The sequence below is a fragment of the Jaculus jaculus genome, chromosome 19 (genome assembly GCF_020740685.1).
Source record: "Jaculus jaculus isolate mJacJac1 chromosome 19, mJacJac1.mat.Y.cur, whole genome shotgun sequence".
In the NCBI taxonomy this organism is placed as follows: domain Eukaryota; kingdom Metazoa; phylum Chordata; class Mammalia; order Rodentia; family Dipodidae; genus Jaculus; species Jaculus jaculus.
In genome coordinates this window covers 25,547,908-25,573,980 of record NC_059120.1, presented here as the reverse complement: position 1 = coordinate 25,573,980, position 26,073 = coordinate 25,547,908, and the positions used below count along the sequence as shown (strand labels likewise).

The 26,073-nt window shown below is 40.7% G+C and overlaps 1 non-coding gene and 1 pseudogene across 1 annotated transcript; both read left to right on the top strand.

The window, feature by feature from the left end:
- Positions 1 to 17,000: 17,000 nt before the first annotated feature.
- On the top strand, positions 17,001 to 17,127 carry LOC123456164. The gene has a single exon (XR_006634378.1). It is a non-coding gene; the product is annotated as a small nucleolar RNA SNORA33 (small nucleolar RNA).
- Positions 17,128 to 18,572: 1,445 nt separating this feature from the next.
- Positions 18,573 to 26,073, top strand: part of LOC123455962 — a 191,213-nt pseudogene continuing 183,712 nt past the window's right edge.

Sequence of the window (26,073 nt, the reverse complement as noted above, 5' to 3'; positions counted from 1 at the left end):
ATAGTTAAAAAGAAGACACCAACATAGCTTCTCTAATGATATGTGTGCTTTGGAATGTTAAATACCAATTATGGTGTATTTTCAGATAAGATTTCAGTAATTTATAATTTTATAAATTTTGTTTTTAGACATGTCAGGTATATAAAGAATATCTAGGGGCTTGAGGGATGGCTTGGCAGTTAAGGTATTTGCCTGCAAAGCCAAAGGACCCAGGTTTGATTCCCCAGGACCCATGTTAGCCAGATGCACAAAGGGGTACATGCGTCTGGAGTTTGTTTGCAGTGGCTGGAGGCCCTTATTCTCTCTCTCCATTTTTCTCTGTCAAAAAAATAAATAAAATTATGTATATAAAGAATATCTGGTTTTCCTTCTCCAAAAGCACATAAAACAACAACAAAAACAACAACAACAAAAAGTAGAAGACTCTGTGAAGTAGAAAAATAATATTGTGTTGTGATTTTTTGAAACCGTGTCTCATGTATCTCAGGCTGGCTTTGTACTTGATTTGTAGCAGAGGCTGGCCTGAAATTTCTCATCCTTCTGCATCTCTCTTTAGTGTTGGAATAATAGGCCTTCAATAAAATTCCCCATACAAAAGAAAGTAAATTTAAAAGTTACAAATGGTGTCTGATTTTTTCATTCCATAATATTTTGGCTTTATAATAATTTAGAGGCTCAAACAGACTTGAATATCATTAATCTTTGTCAACATAATTCTTGCTTACAGATTGTACAATTTACTTCTAAATAAGATGTTTAGAATAACGTAGACTATAAACTGTTTCTAAGTGCCTTCAACACCTTCAAGTACCTCAGAAGTAGTGAATTTGCATACAATTGATATGCTAATTATGATTAATTTATGAATAATTATTATCTATCCATTAAATCAGCTCCCTAAGGACATCTATTCATGAATATGTTAACTTTAAGAATTTGAGTTGCTGAAGTCTTTAATAAGAAAGGAAAGATTGTGAAAAGTGTTTTATTCTTTACCTTCATCAAATAAACTTGGACATTTTCTTTTTTCCTCCTCTATGACCACCATAGATGGGGTTCACAGTGTCCTTCAAAGGCCAACATGTTAGAAACTTTAGACTCTGGTGATACTACTAAGCAGTGGTGGAACCTTTAAGAGGTGGGGCTGCAAGGGAAGAAGTTATGGAAGGTGCCCTTAAAGGGCTGGTAGGACCCTGTTCTTCCCGTCTCCTCAACTCTTCAACTGCCATGTGTTGAAGATCTTTGCTCCACTGCAGGCTCTTCACTATGTGTTCTGCCCCATCATAGTCCCAAAGCTGCAGACTCAAGCCATGTTGGACTGAAAGCCATGAATCAAAATAAATATTTCCTTTTGTAGTTGATTACCTCAGATGTTTTGTCACAGTGACAAAATCTGAATAATACAGTGATTACCTTAACCTGCTTGGTGACCTCACTATCCACCCAAAGCCATGCTACGTATTCTGACATCTACAGAGGCAATTGAACTATTGAACCGGTTCCTGAAGAAGTAATTGCTTCTAAACACATGGCATCTATCTCTGTATCTTCTAATAGAATCCTAAATCAAAACAAAACAAAACTCTTGGGTGGAGAGATGGCTCAGCAGTTAAAGGTAGCTGCTTGGGAATCTGGCCCAGATTCAATTGCCCAACACCCACATAAAGCCAGAGGCACAATGTGGCACATACATCTGTGGTCCGTTTGCAGTGACAATAAGCCCTAAAGTGCCCATACACTCTTTCCCTTCTCCTTGAAATAACCCCTGTCTTTTTAAAAAATGAACTCTTGTAGTAGTTACCTTCTCATTGCTGGGACAAAACACCCAATCAGAAGCAGCTTATGGAACAAGAGGGCTTCTCCGGACATGCAGTCTAGAGGGGAAGCATCATCATTGTGGGGAAAGCATCAAATCTTCACAGCAGCAACAAAGAAGTAGTCAGTGAGAGAGCTAGCAAAACCCAGTAGGGCTGGACTAACAAACCTCAAGGTCCACCGCCATGACATACCTCCCCCTGTGATTCACCAGCCTGTGATTAAGTATGAGGCTTAGTCACAAACACATGTGGTTATGGGGGACAATTTACCCACAAATCACCACAATTCTAAACTTTTCCCAACACATTTTACTATAGAGACTATTCAAAAGTTTTTCCTTGGAACTGGGGATGGGAATATGGCATCCCAGATTTGTTGCCAGTTTGAGCACATTACTGCTGAATTCAGCATTAGGTATGCTAATGATCAATCTGACAAGCCTTTTCCAGATAGAGACGGGGACCAGCCTAACAACACTGGAGAGCCAGTGCTTTCCTTCAAGACCAGATGCCTCTCTCTGTTGGCAGAGGGTTGCTATTACAGTAGCTTTGCTTTGTAATCCAGCCACAGCAGTCTATAATAGTCACTGGATGCACTTTTATTTCTGGGTATAGTGTTTCTCAGAAAAATTTCACATGCTATCATTGTAGTCTGATGTTTGAAAATGTCACGCCCCTGTTATATGAAAATGACAGTGCTGCGCTGGGCTTCAAGTTGTTTATTTGGAGGCACTAAAAGGTCAGGATCCAGTCACTCTTTCCCTTCAGTTCCTCTTATCAAAAGGTAGCATGTGTCTTTGAGAGAGATGCTTGAAAATGGTGTTTATGTAGTGCGTGCTTCCTAAAAGTAAGGCATATGCGAGGGTGCCAGGAGATGCAGAGAGGCTTGTTGACTTCTATCCTTGAAGAGCTATAGTGGGAGTCTGGTTAGCACTGAGGTAAACCTGGTGGGAAGCTGCAGTGTCATCTAGGCCTGGAGGAGGGTCTCGGTTCCTCAAAACCCACTCTGCCTCCAGTTTCTGTATTGCCTAAACTGCGTTTGAAGTTCAGTCCTTTGGGTAGTTCACGTACATGATGAGTCAATGCCCACGAGGCTCAATTCGTGAGGCTCTTTCACATTCTTAAGGGTGGCCATGAGGAGGCGTATTTGTAGGGTCAATCTTCAGCCTGGTTTTTTTCTTCTGTCTCCTCAGTTTTTGTGTTCTCTCTCTTAAATAAAACAAAGTTTCCTACACCTTGTCATGTCATCTGAAGAGGCAGGGGAGGCTCTCACTTCAACTTCAGAAATAATGACTTCAAATAATACTGTACATTTTCTTCTTGAAAGGAACTCTGAGCGATACGATGCCCTCCTATCATAGGATATTACAGACAAGTTTTAAAATAATAGTTCTTTGTCAACTATGAGGGAAAAAATGCTAATTTTGATCATTTTTAAAAGCCAGCCAGGGACTGAAGAGATGGCTCAGTGGGTACAGCACTTGTCTCACAGGTGTGAAGACCCAAATTCAGATGACCAGCACGCACGTACATGACAGGTGCAGGTGGTAGACTGTAATCCTAGTCCTTGGGAGGCAGAGCTAGGGACTGGGGGAAGCAGGCCTGTTACACTAGCTGAACTGGGAAGCTCTCAAGTGAGAGAACCTGTCTCAGTAAGTAACGTGAAGAATTATTGACAAAAACATCCAGTGTCAACCTCTAGTCTCTACATGCACATGCATACACATTTGTGTCCCTACACATGCAAACATGCACGACACACACACACACACAAAAGTTCTAAAGAGCCCAACAAAGACTCCCCATTCAAAGCTTCAGTCAGTCATCTTTTTTTTCTACACTTTAAGGGTTGTGTGCCATTAGTGACAAATCTCTCAGTCTTCTGGGTGTTGCCAAGATAAAATGATATTTTCAAACCTCAGCTAGATATCCAGCTTTTCTTATTAATACTTTGATTTCTGCTAAGACTATTTTAAATTTACACAAATCTTACCAAGTTATGTTACTCACTTATAACCTACTTTCTCTTTGGTTTAAAGTATGTGTGTGTGTGTATGGGCCAGAAGACACCCTTGGGTGTCATCCTCTGAAAGAGCATGTAGTGTTTATCCATGGGCAAGCACTTTACTGCTTGGGCTATCTACCCAGTCTTTGTAGACTATTTTCAATAGAAAGACAGGACCATGCAGATTTATTATTTATTAATGTATACAAACCACTGACTCCTTCCTCTAGGTTTGTGGATGAAAGGTGCTTTAGTTTCTTGACAGTCTATCATCTATGTCATTCTGTTCACAACTCTCCTGCTTCTAGTGTTATCATTGGCTCAGGGGGAAGCATCATCTTGTAGTCACTATAGCAACCTTTTGACTTTTATAACTGCTATTGTCTGTCTTAACACCATGCTCCAGTGTATGTCAAATGCAGATTTGTGTACTTGAATGTTTCCTAAATTCCTTGAGTAACATCCCTTCATTGTAGTGTTGTCTAAACTTGTTAATGTGGTGTGTAATCTTCACAGTGTTTTCCCCACAAGCTACTCTTGGTTGGGTGATTTCTGCCAGCAATGTAAACCTGACTGCAACATTATGATGCTATTGGTGTTTATTTCCATTTTGTTGTTAAGTAGGTTTTGTTTTATGAATTGTGATGCACCTGTTTTGGTGCATAAAGATTGACAATTATGATATCCTTTTGTTGTGTCATTCCTTTGATGAGTAAGAAGTGGCCTTCTTTGTCTTTTTTGATTGCTTTTGGTTTGAAGTTGATGTTACCTGATATTAATATAGCAACAACTGCTTCTTTCTTATTTCTGTTTGCTTAGAATATAATTTTCTACCCTTTCATCCTGAGGAGATGTCTGTCTTTAGTGGTGAAGTGGGTTTCTTGAAAACAGAAGACCTAAGGGTCCGTTTTTCTGATCCACACTGTTAACTTGTGTCTCTTGATGGGTGAATTAAGTCCATTAATGTTTAGGGCAATTACTGTGAGGTTTTATTTAATCCCTGCCATATTGTGGTGCTTTATGGGGTTTGGCTTTTCTTGGACTTTGTAGTTTTTTGAGCTTTCTCTGGGATTAGTAATTTGGTCTGATTCTTTTATTTCATTTTATTTTAAATATTTTATTTTTATTTATTTATTAGGGAGAGAGAGGAGGGAGGGAGGGAGGGAGGGAGAGAGAGAGAGAGAGAGAGAAAGAGGGAAAGAGAGGGAGAAATAGGCACACTAGAGCCTCTAGCCACTGCAAATGAACACCAAATGCATGTGCCACCATGTGCATCTGGCTTACGTGGGTTCTGGAGAATTGAACCTGGGTCCTTAAACTTTACTGGCAAGCAACTTAACCACTTAGCCAGCTCTCCTGGTCTGATTCTTATAGGGTCTTGATGTTGGTTGTTTGACTCTCCTGTTGTTATTGTCCACCTTATGTTGGCCAGGGGGTGATGTCCACCCTCTGCCATCATTTTTCTCTGCCATAATGGAGCTTCCCTTTGAGCCTGTAAGCCAAAATAAACGTTTTTATTCCCAAAACTGCTCTTGGTTGGGTGATTTCTGCCAGCAATTTGAACCTGACTGCAATAGTAATGTTGGCATTGAGGAGTGGTGTCTGATTGCTGCTAGACACCTGACTGTGTGGCTTTTGCCTTTTGGAGTGGATTTGCAAGAGAAACGTGGAGAATTTCTAAAGTACTCTCTGTAGGTTTGGCTTTGTGTCCATATAGTTGTAGAGCTGATTCTCATCATGGAAGGTTTTTCTCTCTCCATCTATTATGAGGGATACTTTTTCTGGGTAGTAGTTTGGGTTGGAAGCCATAGCTTTTTAGACTTTGCAGTGTTCCATTCCAGGCCCTTTTGGCTTTTAGGGTTTCTATTGAGAAGTCTGAGGTAATTCTGATGGGGCTACCTTTATATGTAATATGTTGTTTTTCTCTTGCTGCTTTTGGAACTTTCTCTTTGTCTTTTTTGTTTATAGTCTTAATGATACTATAGTCTTGGAGAGTTTCTCCTTTAGTCCAATCTGTTTGGAGTTTTGTTAGCATTTTGTATCTTGGTGGGACTCTCTTTTGACAGGGTGGGAAACTTTTCCTCAATAATTTTGTTGAATGAGTTCTCCATGCCTTTTGTCTGAATTTCTTCCCCTTCTGGTATACCCATGATTCAAAGGTGGGGGCTTTTAAAGGCATCCCACAGTTCCTTCATCTTCTGTTCACACACAAAAAAATTGAACTTGTTAAAGTTTTTGGATTCATGAACTGTTTTTCAGTCTTGTCTTCCAGTTTTGAGGTTCTGTCCTCCACATGACTGACTCTGATCTTTAGGGCTTCTAGAGAGGTTTGGACTTGTTCACTTTGGTTTGTATTTTCTATTGCCCTTTTCTGTATAGTATCCATCCCTTTGTTGAGTTTCCTTTTCAGGTCATTTTCTGATTTTCTTAATGTTTCTCAGAATTCTTCCTTGCATTTATTTATGTCTTCAATGAGTTTAGCCAGCTGATTAAGATCTTTTTTATTTTATTTATTTATTTTTTAAGCTCTCCAGTTCACTGAGCTGTCTGGAAAACTCTCTGTTTTATTTTTATTTTTTTTCCTATTAGTGAGGACAATATTCACATGATTGTTTGTCTTTTGTTGATTTTTCTGCAAGTTCTGACAATTGCTTGGCCAGGGTCACATAGCTTGTGTCTTCATTTGGGGTTCTGATCCTGTTGTCTCTTCTATGTTTTGATTAGGGACTTCTGTTGTGGGACTAGGCAACCTTGTTGGAGTTACTTCCATTTGATGTTTCATGTTATTTCTTTTGTGCTGTGGGCTGCCCATCACAGTGTGGGAATCTTATTTAATTCAGGAGGAAGCTGTAGTTTACCCTTGAAGTGTCTTCAGTGATTGTTCCCCTCTATGTTTGACTAGATTAGGCTTTTGATGGAAAGGCAGCCTGTCTGCCCAGGCAGGAGAAGTCCTGAAGGCCTTGTTGGGGATGTGGTGACCTTTGTGGTGGGGCAGGGAGAAGACACCTGGATAGTGTGCAGTCTTGGAGGCAGGTGGCCAGGTTGGGGGATAGGATTGGGCTGAGCAGTAGGTGTATGGCACAGTGAGAGGATGGGATGGTGTGGGGGAAATGGGACAGCATGGGCTCAATGTAGACCTGGTGGTGTAGACCAATGGCACAGACCCTGTGACAAGACCATCTGGTGGTATGCTGGGGCGGGGTGGGGCAGGGAATGGAGCTGCAGTTCTGGTGGTGGGGAAATGGAGGAAATTCATGGGAGGGAGGGAGGCTGGAATGAGAGCAGTTGTGGGTGAGGTCTGGCTGAGATCTGTGGAGCCTGTAGGTAGAGCAGGAGTGAACCTGGTCTGTGACGCAGTGGCTGGCATGGCAGGTGGAACAGTTGCAGTTGCTTGAGGGTTTTGGGGACTGGTGAGCTACCCAAAAGTATAGGAATCAGTTGATTCCCTACTGTATCCCTTTGCATCCTTCCAGTGGAGTTCAGCTAGGTCCTGCTGGCCCCAAAACACACACAGATCTTGCCTATTGTTGCCCAGTGAGGTGAAGCATTGTTAGGTGGCTTGACTGGAAGTCACATTAAGATTTTCTTGACCAAGCTACAAAACACATCTTGAATCCACAAAGTCATCCAAAAATATCACCTCCAAACAAACTTCAACAGTCACTAAAAACTAAACAAAGAAGGTTGGGCCTGGTGCTCAGTTGTAATGCAATTGTTCAGCATGAGTGAAGATCTGGTTTGAATTCTCAGCACTGGAAAAAAAAGATGGATAGACTGAAGGAAGGATGACAAGACAGGTGAAAGAAACAACACAATGTACAACAACTTAGAAACTGTCATGTCCAGAACTGAATACAAAAATATCTCATATTCACAAGATCCAAAGAGCTCTCAATTAGTATGTGAATACTTAGAAACTATGTAGATGATTTATTTATTTATTATTAATTAGTTTTATACTCAGTGAATATAGTCAAGTTGGTACCATTGTTAGCCTCCTCCCTGTCCTCCCCCTCCCACTGACCCCTCTTTGTTGAGGTATATGGCTCATGCATTGTGGAGTTAGCCCTCAGTTATAGGTAGGAGGAAATGTCTCTGTGTATCATTACCTAATGTGTGGCTCTGACAATCTTTCTGCCCCCCTTCTACAAATTTTCCTGAGCCATGTTGGTTTCATTTTAGGTCTGCTTCAGTGATGAGGTCTTGGGAGCCTTTGTATCTCTGGATATCTTATTTGGTAGAAGTTGATTATTCTCTGTCTTGATCTCCTTCACCCTTCACCCTGCTGGTACCAGGTTTACCAAGAAAACGGCACCCTTGCTTGTTTCGCCAGTTATTCTTAGTTTCTGTTGGGGCCCTTTTAAGGTATGATGGAGTGGTTCTCTCCTTAGGATTTGTATCTATCTGAAAAAGAGAAGCAGATTCTCTGATGGAGGGTAAAGTTAGCATCAGATAAATGGGATAATCCTTTTTTTAAAATAGAGAGTTTAATAGGTATAGGCCCTTTTGTAGCCCATGATTGGTGGTAGCTTGACAATGGAGAGCGAGCTCAGTTTTGGATATGGTTATGACTTGTTTCCCAGCTCCAACTATGGGTTCTGTTCCACTGAGCAGATCAGTTAGTCAAATCAAGAGCAGTTCGTTTCCTACAATGGCTGTGCACCACTATTGCACTTGTGTGAGCATCATGACAGGTCATTTGCTGCTAAGTAGGTTAGATCATGGGTTGCTTGGACAGATATTGATCATTTTCCCCCAGTTGCCCATGTAACACCTTCTGGCACTAGAAACACTGACTGTTTGGGGACTGGCTCTCTTCCAGCTTCCAGCCATGTCACTCCATGTTACGTGTCAACCACATATGGTGTCTTCAGCAGTAGGGTTTTACCACTAACCTTTGGTGGATCATCAAGTACTCTGTCATTCTTTTAGAAAACTTTGTAGGTCTCTCTGATTAAAAGCTCATTGTGGATGATAGCCACTTCTGGTACTGGAAATTACAGGTCAGTGCCCACGAAGAGAAGGAAGAAAGAGATAAGTAATATAAAAGAGTTAAAGAGAAGAGGGAGGGAGGGAGAGAGAGAGAGAGGAGAGAGAGAGAAGCTGTAGGAGATTAAGTTCAGTCTTCATCATATACTCTCCAGTGCCTTATGACTCAGGTGTTCCCTCTGAGGGCTTGGTAAAGGTTCAGCCATTTGGTCTGCCTTTTAGGATGTAGAATTTTATGGTACCATTGCTGTTTGGGTCTAGCTTTGTGTCTCCCACCCTTTCCCTTTCCCTTCCCTCCTTCCCTATCCACCCTATTGTCCAGTCCTCAAGATGCTTGCTGGGTATGTCAGCATCTTGTGTAGATTCAGGTTAGGTGCTGTAGATGAGCAAGACTATGTGGCAATTATCTTTCTGTGATTGGGTAAGTTCACTGAGAATGATCTGTTCCAGGTTCAACCATTTTTCTTCAAATTTCATTGTGTCATTTTTTCTTACTGCTGTGTAGAATTCCATTGTGTAGATATACCACATCTTAGTTATCCATTCTTCTAGTGATGGACATCTGGGTTGATTCCAGCTCTTTGCTATTACGAATTAAGAATCTATAAACATGTTTGAGCAAATTTCTCTGGACTGAGGCTGAAGGTTTTAGGGTACATACCAAGTAAGGGAATAACTGGGTCTGTTGGTAACTCTATAGTAAGTTTTTTTTAGGAGGCTTCATATTGTTTTCCAAAGTGGTTGTACCATATATAGATGATTTTTAAAAATTCTAATTATTTATATATTTCTTTGTGTGTGTGTGTGTATGTTCATATATGAGTGTGGGCACAGTAGACAGGGAAGTAAGGTGACAATTTTGGGGTGTCACTCCTCACCTCCCACCTTGTTTGAGGCAAAGGCTCTCTCTTTTCTTCTTGCTACTGTCATTCACTGCTGTGTTCTCTGAGAGCTCCCCAGTCTTCTGGAAAATTCTCTTGCCTCTGCTTCCCAGGTCATTGTCAGTGTGCTGGGAATACAGAATCCCACCATTGCTTTTGGCTTTGTATGTGGGATCTGGCGATTGAACTCAGGTACTCATGCTTTACCAGCATGTGCTTTGTCTACTGTACCATTCTTTAACCCTACTAAACTCTATTATTATTAGTATTTTAAATATTTATTTATTTATTTGAGGCAGAGAGGCAGGGAAGGAGAGGGAGAGAGAGAGAGAGAGAGAGAGAGGAAAAAAGAACATGGGCACACCAGGGCCTCTGGCCACTGCAATGAATTAACTCCAGATGCATGCACCACCTTAAGCATGTGGCTTTACCCGGGTACTGGGGAATCAAACCAGGCCCTTTGGCTTTGCAGGAAAGCAACTTTATGATTTTTGAGACAGGGTATCAAGTAGCCCAGGGTGGCTTTGAGCCCACTATGTAGCCAAGGATGATCCTGAACTCCTGATCCTCCTGCTTCTACTTTTCAATTGTTGGGAGTGATTGATGTGTGGTACTCATGCACAGTGTATGTGGTGCTGGGTATCGGCCCCAGAGCTTTGTGCATGCTACAAAAGTACTCTTCCAAAGAAGCTGCTCCCACCTTCGGATGGTAGAGTTTTAGCAGATACTTCAGGTACTATAATCTACTCAAGGACTTAAGAAAAAAGCATCAACACAATGAGGCCAGGAATAGAAGACACACCTGGTTCCTATAGAGCTGGTGAAGCACTTCACAGTGGCATATTTGCCCAACATTCACAAGGCCCTGTGTTGAGTCCTGTCTCTAGAGAGTAAAACGATAAGATTATACTATTTTATCAAATACATGTATGTAGCATATACAGCTGAGACATTTTTAAAAATAACATGGAGCTTCAATAGCTGAGAAAGATATACCTAAAATTAAGAATTTGCTAGGCATAAATAGTTAAATTCAGGTACTGCAGAAGAAAAAAAAAATCAAGAATATTTGAAAAAAGCCTGTAAATAGATCCAAGATCTCACATAGCATCAAACATGATACGTACAATGAAAGCGCTGTGAAGACGCATTGTAACCATACTGCTACATACCAAGGATAAAGAGACATCTTAAAAGCAGCTAAAGAAGATAAATATAAAAATAATCACAGACTCCCATAAGAAAATACATTTAAGTCTAGAAGACATATGCCTTATTCATATAGCTCTTCAGTCATGTATTTACTGGGTTTTTGAGGAAGAGTCTCATGTACCACAGGTTAGCTTTGAACTCACTATACAGCCAATGATGATTTTGAACTCTTGGACCTCCAAACTCAACCTCTTAAACGCTGGGATAATATAGGTGTGTGCTGTCACACCTGGCCTACAGTAATACTTATTAAATATTGAAAAAAAAGTCCCGTCAAATCAGAATTTTTCAAACATTAAGGAAATAAAAATTATTTTTCAGAAAACAAATGCTATAAAAATTTATCAGAATATATATTCTATAAAAATGTTTTCAGTAGGCAATTAGCTTTTCAAAAGGTAATAAAGAGCTCTGGTAGGGGCTGGAGAGATGGCTTGGTGGTTAAGCGCTTGCCTGTGAAGCCTAAGGACCCCGGTTCGAGGCTCGGTTCCCCAGGTCCCACGTTAGCCAGATGCACAAGGGGGCGCACGCATCTGGAGTTTGTTTGCAGAGGCTGGAAGCCCTGGCGTGCCCATTCTCTCTCTCTCCCTCTACCTGTCTTTCTCTCTCTGTCTGTCACTCTCAAATAAATAAATAAAAAATAAAAAATAAAACAGCCGGGCGTGGTGGTGCACGCCTTTAAAAAAAAAAAAAAAAAAAAAAAAAAGAGCTCTGGTAAAGCCAATATGTAGGTGTATTTCAAAGTCCCCTCCCCCTCCCAAGTTTATTTTTTAAATAGATAACCAGTCATTTAGAACAGAAATTTAAAAAGTATCATGGCTGGGCACTTGGCCCTAGCACTTGGGAGGCACAGGCACAAGTAGGAGGATGACATGAGTTTGAGGCCACCCTGAGACTACATAGTGAAGTCCAGGTCTTCCTGGGCTAGAGTAGACCCTACCACAACAAACCAAAATAAACAATAAAAAAGTGTCATGGATTAAAAGAAAAGAAAGTGTTTAATATAAGCTGAAATTCTTTATAAAATGATAATCTTGGCTTTTTTTGTTCTTTAGGCATTTGTGAATGTATGTGGTACATATATGTGTATGCATGTTCATGTGTGTTCATATGTTCTTATGTATCTGTATGTGCACAGATATGCATGCACACATGGCTTTCACATGAGTGCTGGATCTGAACTCAGGTGCTCATGCTTGAATCACAAGCACTTCACAGACTGTCATATGTTTCCAGTCCAATTCTTTTATGTCTTATTTTCAGAGTAAACTTGTTTTTTAGCATTGAAATGGAAAAAAAATATAAATAGCATATGTAGAAGCAAAGGTATACCAACAATAACAGGTGAAACAAATGTGTACGAGGCTGAAGAAAAGATGATTTTCATGCCTTCAAGTTTTATGTGAAGTGTTAGAATATTATTTGAGGTGGTATTTTAATCATCCTATTTTAAACTACTTCAACTACAGAATACTATAATAATAATACAGATACTACAGAAAGGAACAACCAGAAGCCTTTGACGATAGAGTGTTTGTCATAAGAATACCAATTAATCCAACAAAAGGCAATAAAATAAAAAGAATCTGAAGAGGCAGATGGAATAATAGGGAAGAAAGCTAAGTTTTTAGATTTAAACCAAAATATCAGTACTTATATTAAATAATAATGGTCTAACTAGTTCAAATAAAAGGTTGATACTATCAGGATAAAAAGTGGAATAAACTATATGTTGTCCTTTAGAAACACTCTTTTTCATTCTTTTCATTCTTATATTTGAGACAGAGAGAAGGAAAGGTGAGAGAGAGAGAGAGAGAGGGAGGGAGGGAGGGAGGGAGAAAATGGGCAAAGCAATACCTCTAGCTACTACAAACGAACTCTAGACACATGTGCCATTATGTGCATCTGGCTTTACATGAGTACTGGGGAACCCAACCCAGGCCCTTAGGCTTTGCGGGAAAGTGCCTGAACCACTGACTGATCTCTCTGGCCCCTAGAAACATTTTTCATATGTCAAAAAAGTAGTTAGTATTGTTTGCAATGACATCAAAATGATAATTAATTATGCTTTGCGATGGTAGGAATCAAATCTATAGCCTATACATATTATGGCAGGTACTCTACCACTGAGTTATTTCCTTAGTTCATAAAATCATAATATTTCATCTATTAAAATCAATTTCATTTTCTAAGCAAAGTGATAAATATGAAGTATCGTTTTTAGGAGAGAGAGAGAGAGAATGAGAGAGAATGAATTAGTGTGCCAGGGCCTGCAGCTATTGCAATCAAACTCCAGGTGCATGCACCATCATGTGGACATGCAAGACCTCGTGCATGCATCACCTTGTGCATCTGGCTCATGTGGGATCTAGGGAGTTGAACATATGTCCTTCATATGTCCTTATGCTTTTCTGGCAACTGCCTTAAGTGCTAAACCATCTCTCTACCCCAAGAACCATTATTTTTAAGTGATAGCCTGACTACTTTCTCATTTCTAAAGTAAATAATCATTCTCACAAATAAGAGATTACTTTTTTCTATATTTTTCTCAGAATTAAAATTATAGTATACATTTTCCTTTTCTCAGAATTAAAATTATAGTATACATTTTCCTAAGACACTGGGAATTCGAATAATAGAAGATACAATCTTACCCTCTCTTTGTCAGAATACACAGGTCTATTTTTGATCCACAATATAAACAGATGTATTTTACTGCTATCCTAATCTTCAATGCATTGTTACTTAAGGTATTTCCAAACTCTGTTGAAAGGTATGTACTTTTGAAGAAATGACTGAAAGCAATGTCATCTATCCATTTCTTTGTATACTATAAATCTTTCTTTCTGTGACATGAAAGGCTCAAACCCCAATCAACCTGAATCTCTCTTGTCCTATTAGTTTATCTTCACATGCACCGTGGGGCTGAAGGAGCAGTTTCCTTGCACGTGGAAGGCCCTGGGTTCAATCCCAGCACTGCAAAATAAATAAATAAATAAAAGGTGCACTGTGCACTATTAAATAATAATGGTCTAAATAGTTCAAATAAAAGGCCACTTTAACTCTGTTTTTTTTTTTTTTTTTTTTTTTTTTTTTCTGGGACAGTTCTGGTTTCTTTCTTCTGTCCAAATGTCATTGTCATTAATGTCCTTCTCACCTTCAAAAGACCTAAATTACATGATAATTCTGGTTATAGGAGAACTTACTTTTCTTTCTTTTTTTCACTAAGTAGAAACATTGTATGGACACATCATGTTTTGGCACCATTTTCCGTTCTCCCTGCTCCCACTTTACTGAGGCCAGCCCTTAGTGGGACTGCTGGCATTCACCATGGAGTTGAGGGTTATGAGTTGTGAGAGCAGCAGTCAGTAGCTGTGGGGGGGGTGCAATGGCTCTGGATATTCCCTCCCACCCTGTGGTTCTTACATTCATTCTGCCCCTTCTTCCATAAAATTCTCTGAACGCTGGTGGTTGTGATTTAATTCTACTTTAGTGTTGAGCTCTCAGCAGCTTCTAGGTTTCTGCTTTGGTGAGTTTTGAGTGTCCTCAGGGTCTGTCGTCATTATCCTGGCACAGGTGGTCAGATTTGCCATGTAAGCAGCACTCATGCGCATCTTGATAATTCCTCTGCTGTTTCACCTGGGCCCTGGCTGCTGTGCTAGGGGTGGTTCATCTCCTGCCAGGGCATCAGGCATATTCTTGTCTTATTGATAAATTTTGGTTGTTCTCATTGCTTGCTGCTTTCTGAAAAATAAAAATAGATTCTCCAATAGAGAGTGAGATCAGGATAGGTTAAAAAGATAAGCATTGTTAATTTAGAGAAATTTTCATGGATTTAGCCTCAATTTTGGCCAAAGACTAGTGGGAGTTCTTATGGGAATCCATAATCTTGGTCTCCATAGGATTTTGATTTGATTCTCAGTTTCAGCTATGGTTTCCTTTCCACCAAGCAGATCTCTTAGCCAATCAGAAAGCCCTTGGTTTCCCACCTAGACTGTGTGCCACTATTACACAAGCATGTACATCTTGTCAGGTTAGATGCTTTTGTATTGCAGTGTCCACTGCTTGTTCACAGTAGTGTTGGACATTTACCCCCAGAAGCTCAAGTAGTGCTTTTCAGCACAATACAGGCTAACCATGTGACAGCTGGCTTCCTTCCAGATTCAGCCAAATCCTTCAGTGTTCTATATCAGTAGCACGTGGTGTCTTCAGCAATAGGGTCTCACCTTTCTCCTCAGGGGGGTAATCAAGTGCTTTGACAGAAGCCTGTCTTGTTTTAGGAACCTCATAAATCTTCCAATTAAAAGGTCAACATGGACTATAACCAATTTCTGGTATTGGGAGCTCCAAGCGATGGCCAAATATTTTAAGGCCCTATCACTCCACTCTCTCCAGAGCACTTCTTACCAAATAGTCCTCCCATACTCCTATTCAGGGTTATATCTTTTAAGATTCTATCCAGGAGGAAGGTTTTATGATACCAATTCATTATTAAAAAAATTTTGTTTTTATTTATTTGAGAGAAAGAGGGAGGGAGGGAGGGAGGGAGAGAGAGAGAGAGAGAGAGAGAGAGAGAGAGAGAGAGAGAGAGAATGGGCATGGGCATGCCAGGGTTTCCAGTCACTGCAAATGAACTCCAGATGCATGCACCACTTTGTACATATGGCTTACTTGGGTCCTGGGGAATCAAACTGAGGTCCTTTTGGCTTTGCAGGCAAGTGCCTTAACTGCTTAGCCATCTCTCCATCACCCAATTCATTTTTGATTTGTTTTTATGCTTATCTCCCCTCACTCTGCTGTTCCCCTCCCCACAAATCCTTCCACCCCTATTATCTATCCCTTGAGTTTCTTGGCAGATATGCCTGCAACTCAACTCAAGCTTTCCCATTTAGGTACCAGAGATGAGGGAGAACATGTGGGGCTTGTCTTTCTGTGTGTGAGTTCACTCAGTACGATCTGTTCCAAGTACCTCCATTTTTCTACAAATTTCAAACCTTTTTTCTAGTGCTGAGCATAATTCCATTGTGTATATGTACCACATATTCATTATGCATTTGTCAAATGATGGGCATCTGGGTGGATTCCAGTTCTTAGCTATTGTGAATTAAGCAGCTACAAACACGATTGAGCAAACACCTCTGCAGTGAAAAGTGGAGCCTTTAGGAGAGATGCACAGTAGAAGAATGGCTGGGTCAGTTGGTAGCTCTATTTTCATCTTTTTTCAGGAGTTTGCCTATTGATTTCCATAGTGGTTGTACAAGTTTGCACTCCCACCAGCAGTGAATGAAGGTTTCTCTTTCCTTGCATCCTTACCAACATCTACTGTTGCTTGATTCTTTTAAATGAGTGCCACCCTTTCTGGAAGAAGGTGGAATCTCATAGTTATTTTAATTTTCATTTCCCTGATGATTAAGAATATTGAACATTTTCGTAGGTGAGTTTTTGCCATTTGAATTTTTTCCTTTGAGGATTCCCTATTCAGTACTCTATCCTGGGTTTTGAGTGGATTGTTTGATTTTTTTTTTTATTGCTTTGTGTTTTGAGGTCTTTGTATATTCTGGATATTGGGCCTCTTTCAGTGTATAGTTGGTGAAGATTTTCCCCCATTCTGTGGGTAGTCTGTTGGTTCTGTTTACAGTATGTTTGTCTGTACTAAAAGCTTTCTATATGTTCTTCTTTCCTGTATCAGTTTTCTCTTATGCTCTATCTTACTCCATCAGGACTGGCTGGGTTTCTTATAACAACAGAAGTCTATTTTTCATGGTCTTGAGCCTGGGGAGTTCAGGATCAAGGTGCCATTTGATCTGGTGCATGAGGGTCTGCTTCTTGGTTCATAGGGGCTTACTGTGTTCTCACATCACCATAAGGGTAAATGAGCTCTCTGATATTTCTCTCATATGGACAGTAATCTGACTCATGAGGCCTTCTTGTTCATGACTTTCTTACCTCCCAAACATTCACCCCTTGCCTACCATCATTTTATTTGTAGTTAGGATTAGTATATAAATTTGTGGGGAACACATTTAGTGTACAGCATGTTCACTATTTATAAGGAAGACAAAGAACTATAAATGTTCTTTTAAAAAGGAACAAAGAATACTTGACAATCTGCTTATCTAAATGTGTTTCTATAGAAATTTAGAAACAGCTGGAAAGAGTGAAGCCATTTTATTAGCCTTAAGAACAACTGTGGTCATTATGGTCCCTCAAAATGGCTACAATATAATGTCAAACTGTTTCCCTAAGACCTAATTAAAAATATACTGTAACTTGTTCTGAGAAAATTAAACTTGAAAAAGTTAATAAATAGCATGAAAAAAATTTTAAAAAGGAAGAATACAGAAAAGTTTCATAGTATTCATAAAATTTCACAAAACACCAACATTCCTAAATAATTTATTGCAGCAAAAACTATTGGGTTACTTCTAATCATACATTAAGGATAGGAGGATTCTTAGGTGACACTAGCTATTCCATCTAAAAGATAATGAATGTGAGGCTAGTATGTTTTTGCTGGTAGTTATTCTGCTAGGAAGGGATATAAGAGAGATTAGCCTAGAGCTGCTTAAGTTAAATGTAAAAACAATCACTGTGCCATAGTACTGAGCAGTCTTGTGTAAGTAATAGCTGTGGTGATGTGACCCTGGTACACCTCCTTGGCTGCAGAGCACACGCCATGGTACTGAGCAGTCCGGTCTAAGTAATAGCTGTGGTGACGTGACCCTGGTACACCTCCTTGGCTGCAGAGCACATGCCATGTACTGAGCAGACCTGTGTAAGTAATAGCTGTGGTGACATGACCCTGGTACACCTCCTTGGCTGCAGAGTACACGCCATGGTACTGAGCAGTCCTGTGTAAGCAATAGCTGTGGTGACATGACCCTGGTACACCTCCTCAGCTGCAGAGCACACGCCATGTACTGAGCAGACCTGTGTAAGTAATAGCTGTGGTGACGTGACACTGGTACACCTCCTTGGCTGCAGAGTACACGCCATGTACTGACCAGTCCTGTGTAAGCAATAGCTGTGGTGACGTGACCCTGGTACACCTCCTTGGCTGCAGAGTACACGCCATGTACTGAGCAGACCTGTGTAAGTAATAGCTGTGGTGACATGACCCTGGTACACCTCCTTGGCTGCAGAGCACACGCCATGTACTGAGCAGACCTGTGTAAGTAATAGCTGTGGTGACATGACCCTGGTACACCTCCTTGGCTGCAGAGTACACGCCATGGTACTGAGCAGTCCTGTGTAAGTAATAGCTGTGGTGACGTGACCCTGGTACACCTCCTTGGCTGCAGAGCACACGCCATGTACTGAGCAGACCTGTGTAAGTAATAGCTGTGGTGACATGACCCTGGTACACCTCCTTGGCTGCAGAGTACACGCCATGGTACTGAGCAGTCCTGTGTAAGTAATAGCTGTGGTGACATGACCCTGGTACACCTTCTTGGCTGCAGAGCACACGCCATGTACTGAGCAGACCTGTGTAAGTAATAGCTGTGGTGATGTGACCCTGGTATACCTCCTCAGGTGCAGAGCACACGCCATGTACTGATCAGACCTGTGTAAGTAATAGCTGTGGTGATGTGACTCTGGTACACCTCCTCAGCTGCAGAGCATATGCCATGTACTGAGCAGACCTGTGTAAGTAATAACTATGGCGACATGACCCTGGTACACCTCCTCAGCTGTAGAGTAAACACCATATGTATTAGTCAGGGTTCTCTAGAGGAACAGAACTGCTAGAATGAATTATTTTAAAAAGGGAATTTATTGGATTAGCTTACAGTAGTCTAAAAGCAGTCGCAGGCCTGAGAATCACAGAACTTGGTGGCTGCTCAGTCCACATGGCCAGATGCCTCAGCAGTCCCGATCTGGCACTCCACTGCAAATGGTGCCAGAAGGCCTGGAAGCTTCCTATAAAGCTACTGGGTTTTGATCCATGCAGATCTTCAGTTGGTGCTGGTCTTCAGTCTGTGCTGGTCTTCCATCCTTGTTGGAAGGCAGCAAGCAGCTCCGTCAGCCAAGTGGAAGAAAGGAAGGAAGGAGCTCTTTTAACCCAGAGCTTCCTTATATCAGTCCCCCTCTGAGTAGGGGTGCCCACTCTGGGGGAAGGGCTCACTCTGGGGGAATGACTTCCTTCTTTAGTTGATCCTTCCTGGAAGTAACTTCTGAGACCCACCGGAAAGGGATTTCTGTGGATTACTAAAGAGATGAAGTTGCTTAACTAGTACAAGTCCACCCCTTGTCAACTTGGCACCAAGGAGTGGGCTGAGATCAACCTGACCATGTGGATGTTGATCTTTTGGAACCTTTGTTTTGGAGAAATAGGCATGGATTTGGTGCTTGCAACTGTAGATATCTTCTGGAGTGGTAAGCCAAGTTTTATGGACTATTCTGATCAGAGTTTGAGAATGTTAATTGCAGACAGTATTGACCTTTGAGGCTTGGCTTATGAGCTTTCTAAGGGGAAGGAAAGACAACAGAGGACTTTGTTGGAACTGGGCTACCGGCATAAGGGCTGGCTGTGTCCTGCTGCCCAGGCCCAGAGAGTTTGATCAAGGTTAAATTTGTAATGGACTGATGTGCTTGGCTAAAGATATTGGACTGAGAGATTTAAGATTTTTAAGCTGGAAAACTTCAAGCAAGTTAAATTTGCTGGCACAGAGACTGGTTTTAGCTTACTAAAGCTGCTATTGTCAACACATTAGCAATCTTAAAGGAAGATGGTCCAATTGCTTTACATTAAAACCATGGAAAAAAATGTGAGGAATGACTATCATAGAAATGCAAAGTCTTGGAAAGAGTTGACTGGAGAAGGAACCTGCTTTTCAAGGTTATGATTTATTTCTTCCCTGAATTAAGAATATGTGCCCTGCACACCTGGTATTGGTTTCAGAAGCATGAAAAATTCATGGCGTGGTTGGGAATTGCACATGGTTCCAGGAGCTACTGCTGAGATGCAGCATGAGGCAGGGCCTGATGCCCTGATAGGCTGAAAGAGCCTTTGGAAGATGGACTGTGGTTTGTAAGAAGACCTGAAGATGTTTTGTATATACCAGAACTATGCAAGGACTACCATAGAGTGTACTGCTAGCCTAAGATGGATGTGTTTCCTGGCTACTCTGCCCAGGTGGAGGGGCAAATTGAAAAATATGGAGACTATAAGTCTCTGGTTGTATTGAACTTGAACTGCAGAAGTTTGATGTTTGTTTGATGGTGGTTGAGTTTGCATTGTTTTAGTCTTTCTGCTTGGTCCTGTGAAGACAGGCCAACTTCTGCCATTTATGGAACTTCCCCTGGATCTGTAGGCTTCAATAAATATCCCTTCCTCCATAACTGTTCCTGGTCTGGAAGTTCATCTCAGTGAACCTCATGGTACTGAGAAGTCCTATGTAAGCAGTAGTTGTGGTGATGTGACCCTGGTACACGTCCTCAGCTGCAGAGTAAATGTTTCCAAGCACTGGCTTATAGTACCTGAAGGGTAAGAAGACTTGCATGATCACCATCACTTAGCAGACTAACTCTGGCTGTAAAAGCTAGTCCAGCATTGTATCAGCTGGAGTTTGGGAAGAAATGAGAGATAGGAAAATGGACTTACAGAGATTTTACTACTTTGTGTAAACAGTACATTTAAGAATAGAACTCACTTTAGGGCTGACAAGGCAAATTGACTAAAAACTGTCCCCATTCTCTAGCTCTCCCTGTATCTGTACCTTTTCTAGAATGTCTTGCCTGCCCCTTCTCTCAATATCCAGAGGTCATTTTGATCTTACTTCATGTGGGGATTCCATGGTGACTTGCTTCAGCTAATAGAATTTGGCAGAAATGACAGTTCCTATCCAAGGGTAAAAAGTCCCCTATACATTCCTGCTGCCTCTCTTGAACTTCCGCTCTTGTCACGTGAGTAGCTTTAGGCCAGCCGGCTAGATGAAAACAGACCAGCTGCCGTCCTCCTAGTCTTCAGGCATGTCATCATGAGACATGAATGCCATTAGGCCACAATGCCTGGATGACCACAAATAGATAAAAGAGCCCAGTCGAAACAAGCCATTCCATCCAGATCAAATATCCAGGTGACCCATAAAACCATGAGTACTAAACACTTTTTATTTGTAACAATTGTATGTTATGATTGTTTTTGTACAGCAACAAATAACTGATATAACACAGTTGAAAGTGTGTGCATGGCAATAGTAAACAGTTACATTAAAGTTTTTTTTCTTTCTTTTATGTGGGTGAAATTCAGACAAGACCATCTTTTAAGCATGTAAAAATAGTTGGGACCTATATTCCTCTAACTTTAACTCCAATGGGGGCGGGGAACAAGCCCCCTTTTAAGCAAATTCTATAGAAGTTTTTTTGAGAATCTTGCTACAAGATTTGGATCATGTGGCCATCCCTGATCCAATCATTGTAGGCATTGAAATTTGATGGTTTCCCCTATCACAATGCTTTTACTACAGCAGTTACTACTGTGCCAGTTTATTGTCCGTCCATTAAAACTAGATAGCTTATTAGTTTTCTGTTGTCACTATAACAAATGATCACAGGCACACCACAAACTTAGTAACTTAAAACAACTTTACTATTATAGTTGCCTTCCTATTGCTGGGACAAAGCACTTGATCAAAAGTAGCTGATGGGGAAGAATGTCTTTACTTTGGTTTACAGTCAGAGCAACCTTCATGATGGTAGGAGAAAGCATGGCATGATCAGAGGCTGGACATTACCTCTGCCACAGCAGATAAACAAGAGCAGAAGAGTGAGCCCAGCTCTTCTGGCAAGGGGGCCCTAAGCCAACCTCCAACAACACACCTCCTCCAGTGAGAATCCACCTCCCAGATTGCCATCAGCTGGAGAGCAACCATTCAAAACACATGATCTTATGGGGAACATATGTTTCAAATCATCACAATTGTCTTATATCTCTGGAGGTTAGAAGTCCAAAATCCCTTTTGCAGGGCTAAAAATCAAAGAGCTATTTCCCCTGGAACCTCCTGAGGAAAGTCTGTTTCCCTGTGGTTCTAGTTTCTGTAAGCCATTTGTACTTTGTGTCTCTTTCCTGTCTTCAAACCACCCCATTCCAGCTTTTTATGTCCACATTGCCTTTGTCTCCCTACCCTTCTTGCCTTTCTCTGATACAGAGTTTAGGGTTACATTGGGCTGACCTTTATAATCTTGGGTGACTCTCACCTCTTGACATTCATAACATGATCACATGCTCCCCTCTTGTCACATTCACATTCTTCCTGTGTTGCTGTCTGGACCTCCACCTCTACACCCAAGTGATGTTTTGTTCTTTGACTCTCACTTCCTACTAAGTAGCAATAGTGCCAGAAGGTAAGTAGGTAAGACCACAAAGGAAAATGAACAAGAAAAGCTGGGTGATATTGGAATGCCATCAAGACAGATTCCGTACTCACAAAGGCGCACACCACCGCTTGTCCATTGCTTGTCAGAATGTAGTCCCGTCAGTTGTCTTATGAACATTGGTCCACACACTCTCCAACCCACTGTTCATCAAACTCTCTTTCTTTCACCTAAATACCCGACAAACATTTCCCTGTGGCTTGCTACAGTGTTCCGGGGTGGCAGGGAGAGCAAGAAGAACACAGCAGGGACTTAATTGCTAACCAGTTCCCTAGTCTCCCCTTCTGTCCTCAGGAACTTCCTCCACTTAACTCTGTTGCTTCATTTCCTTCTCACTGACCTCAAGACTCCAGGTAAATAGAAGTAGCTCCTATGAATTAAACTTCCTGGACCCTTTGTCAAGCATGAGTTTGTATTACTGATCTAAATTTTGGAACATGAAAACCTTTTCTAAATGGCACGTTATACCTTAACAATTAAATACAAGCGCTCCAAAGCTAATTTATTTTACTACTTATTTCTTGAACTAAGGCTTCTTCCCTTCTCCTAAATAAAATGAAGGTTGTGTACTATGACTGTGAGCACTGACTCAGAAAAACATGTGTGATCTGACATAACTAACTATTGTTAATCATGATAGTTAAAGTACTTGGTCAAATACATAAGATACCTGAAAGAAATTGTCTTTATGAAACCCAGAACTCTGTTCTATGAATATATGCCAATTAACAGAAGAAGAAAAATACTCATTTCCAATTTAATTAACATTTATTGAACTCCTATTTTGTGCCACATGCTATGGGTGGTGGTTAGCTCCTCAAAGGAGGGTATTTTAGCAAAATAAAGCATTTGAAAGGAAGTCTAACTTGTTTTATTCATTGATTGCTAATTTAATTAAGACATTGTAATAGAAATCTTTCAAATCCAAATAACAGAAAATGTAATTCAGTTGACTTCTACAACAAAGCATGCAAGGAAAAACTCAGGGGAAGAAGAAACTTGACCAGGGATTTGACTCTGCTTATCTCCTATTTTCACAGCCTCAACTTTCTCTCTCATAGCAAAATGACTATAGCAGTCACAGGCCATATATTGTACACTGCATCATTTAAGGGAGGAGAGAGATTTTCTACCCATGTCCATGGAATAAAAGATCTGTCTGGCTACATCCTCCAAGGGACACAGCAAGAGAAGGTGGAAAGAATGTAAGTGCAGGAGGGTGAGGAATGGGGATGCAGAATGCTATCTTTTGGCCATGACAAATCTGCTATACTCACAGACTCATAGCAGATACAGGTTCCTGTACATGATTGAGCTTGCCAATATCTCATCATAGATAAGGGAGGGGTCTATGAGATCTCACATTTCCCAGAGTGAATAGTGTTCTCTGATGATTGCTGGGAGAGGGGAAGACATACCCTTTAGTGGATATATCTTTCACTGGAGGATTGTCTCTTCTCCATTAAATAGCCTCTTGCCCATGACTATATAAACTATCTTAATTTAAATCATTTAAACTTAAACTATCTTAATTTAGATCAAAAATAAGGAAGGCATGCATGTAAGATGGGGATATAGTGGGAAGAAGAAGGGAGGGAAAGAGAGGAGAGAGCTGAAAATTGGGAGGCATGAGAGCGAAATGCATTGTGTGCATGTATGAAAATGTCAAAAACATTCTGTTCTGTAGGCTGATTGGATCATTAAAGGTCATGTGTCCATCTTCAAACAAATCAAGGTGGCTAAGAGATGCCATGTGCATCCATGAAAGTGCAGGAAGGGGCAGGTGAGGTGGTCCCTACTCTGCATGTGTGGTTAATTAGCAGTGTGAAGGTCTGGATATGTGATTCCCAGGAAAACCACAGCGCCTGTCTCAGTTAACAAAAAGTGTGAGTTAGTTAAAAATTATCTTCACAATGAGACATTTTACTCAAAATTATTATAGCTTTTGAAATGGACCATCTACTTTAAAGCTTTCTGTTTCAGGCAAGACTCTTATTTACAAGTGACAGAAAATTCGAACACTTTCTCTGTAGAAGGGAATACACTGGCTTAGAAAACTGGTAAGGACCTGGTAAGGACAGCAATACAAGGTCAGGTGGACATAGTTCACAGGTTCACACTCCCTCCAGAGGCCCCATCTTCCTGCTTATCTGCTGGCTCTTTCCTTGTCTTTGAGTTGGCTGTGTTCACAAGGAGAGTCTTTGGTTTTGAGGTTGACAGTTTTAGTCCAGCCATCTTGGGAGGGAAAGGGATTCCCTTTCCTCCCCAAGATCCAAGAAAAATTTGAAACTAAGTTTGATCTGGTGGAGGTCACTAATGGTAAGGTGAAAAGAGAAGGAGGGATTGCTTACATGGCCTCGCTAGCACCAGGCTGTCTGTCTACCTGGTTGTTGCTTCTGGAAGAGAAACTGAGGCCATTTTATAGAGAACCAAAGAGGCTGCTCTATTTGTCACTTTAACCAGAAGTATCTGAGAATCTGCAATAGACCTGTGTTTCTATCAGGCCTGGATTTGAATTACAGAATCTGAGGATGAGGAAACAGAAGACAGACCTCATGTGGTGTCAAGCTTATCACGAATGAGATCCCTGATGCCCACAGTACCCTAAGAGGGAATGAGCATCAAGAAGGCAAGGCACAGGGGCCACGGTATGCTTGTCTTGTACAGAACAAAAGAGACTTTACAACATCTTTGTGCATTTGCAAGTGGGCAAAGAGAAGAGAAAACAAAGCACGACTGTCTTCCTCTGATCTCTCAAATTCATCATTTTGCCCTTTGCAGTCCAAATCTGAATTCCTTGATATTTACATTGAATAGTTTCTTAGCAACCTTTTCAAATCTATGGCGAATGGTGAAAAATGGCTTTAATAGAGCTGGGACTTAAATACATCTCAGCTATTTCACAATATTATTATAAAAACATATTTCAAGAGACTTTTCAAAAAGATCTGCCATGGAATTAAATGTATAATCACCCATGTTTCAGTGACTATAAGTTTTTCAAAATGAAAAAGAATTCCTCTATTAGCAAATCTTCAGTATTACTGTTCTTCACAGAATATACTATAAATAATGTAATGGTATATCCAGCTTGGGCTGGAGAGATGGTTTAGCAGTTAAGGCAATTGCTTGAATAGCCAAAGGACCCAGGTTTGATTCCCTAGGACCCATGGAAGCCAGATGCACAAGGTAGTGCATACGTCTGGACTTTGTTTGCAGTGGCTGGATGCCCTGGCACACCCATTCTCTCTCTCTTTAATTCTCTCACTCTCTCAAATAAATAAATAAGGGTAAGCTAAATGAAATACCTCTGAAACAAAAAGTATATATTAAACATTTTATTTATATAAAATACTAAAATATGCAAAGTGGTAGGCAGTAGAATAGTGGTTAGCAAGGGCTGGGGAAGAGTATGAGAGCCACTTTTTAATAGATATGGGGATTCAGTTTGGGAATAGTGAGAAAGTCTGAGGATTAATCTTGTGTATAGTTCATATTGTGGTAAAGTACATGTAACCCGAAATTCACCACTTCAATCACTTTTAAATGTTAATTCAGTGGCATTTAGTATAGTCTTAATGTTGTGTACCCATCACAAAGATTCACACATTGCACATTCTTGGATGCTTGTTATTGGAATTGCCAGGTTAAACAGTGTATACCTAGTGACATCTGAATCATAAATAACTTTAGGGCAATAATGTCACATACAATGTTTAGGACTTATATTTACTTTAAATTTTATTGTTTATCTGATATGGGACACATATATTCCAGAGTATACCTAAAGGGA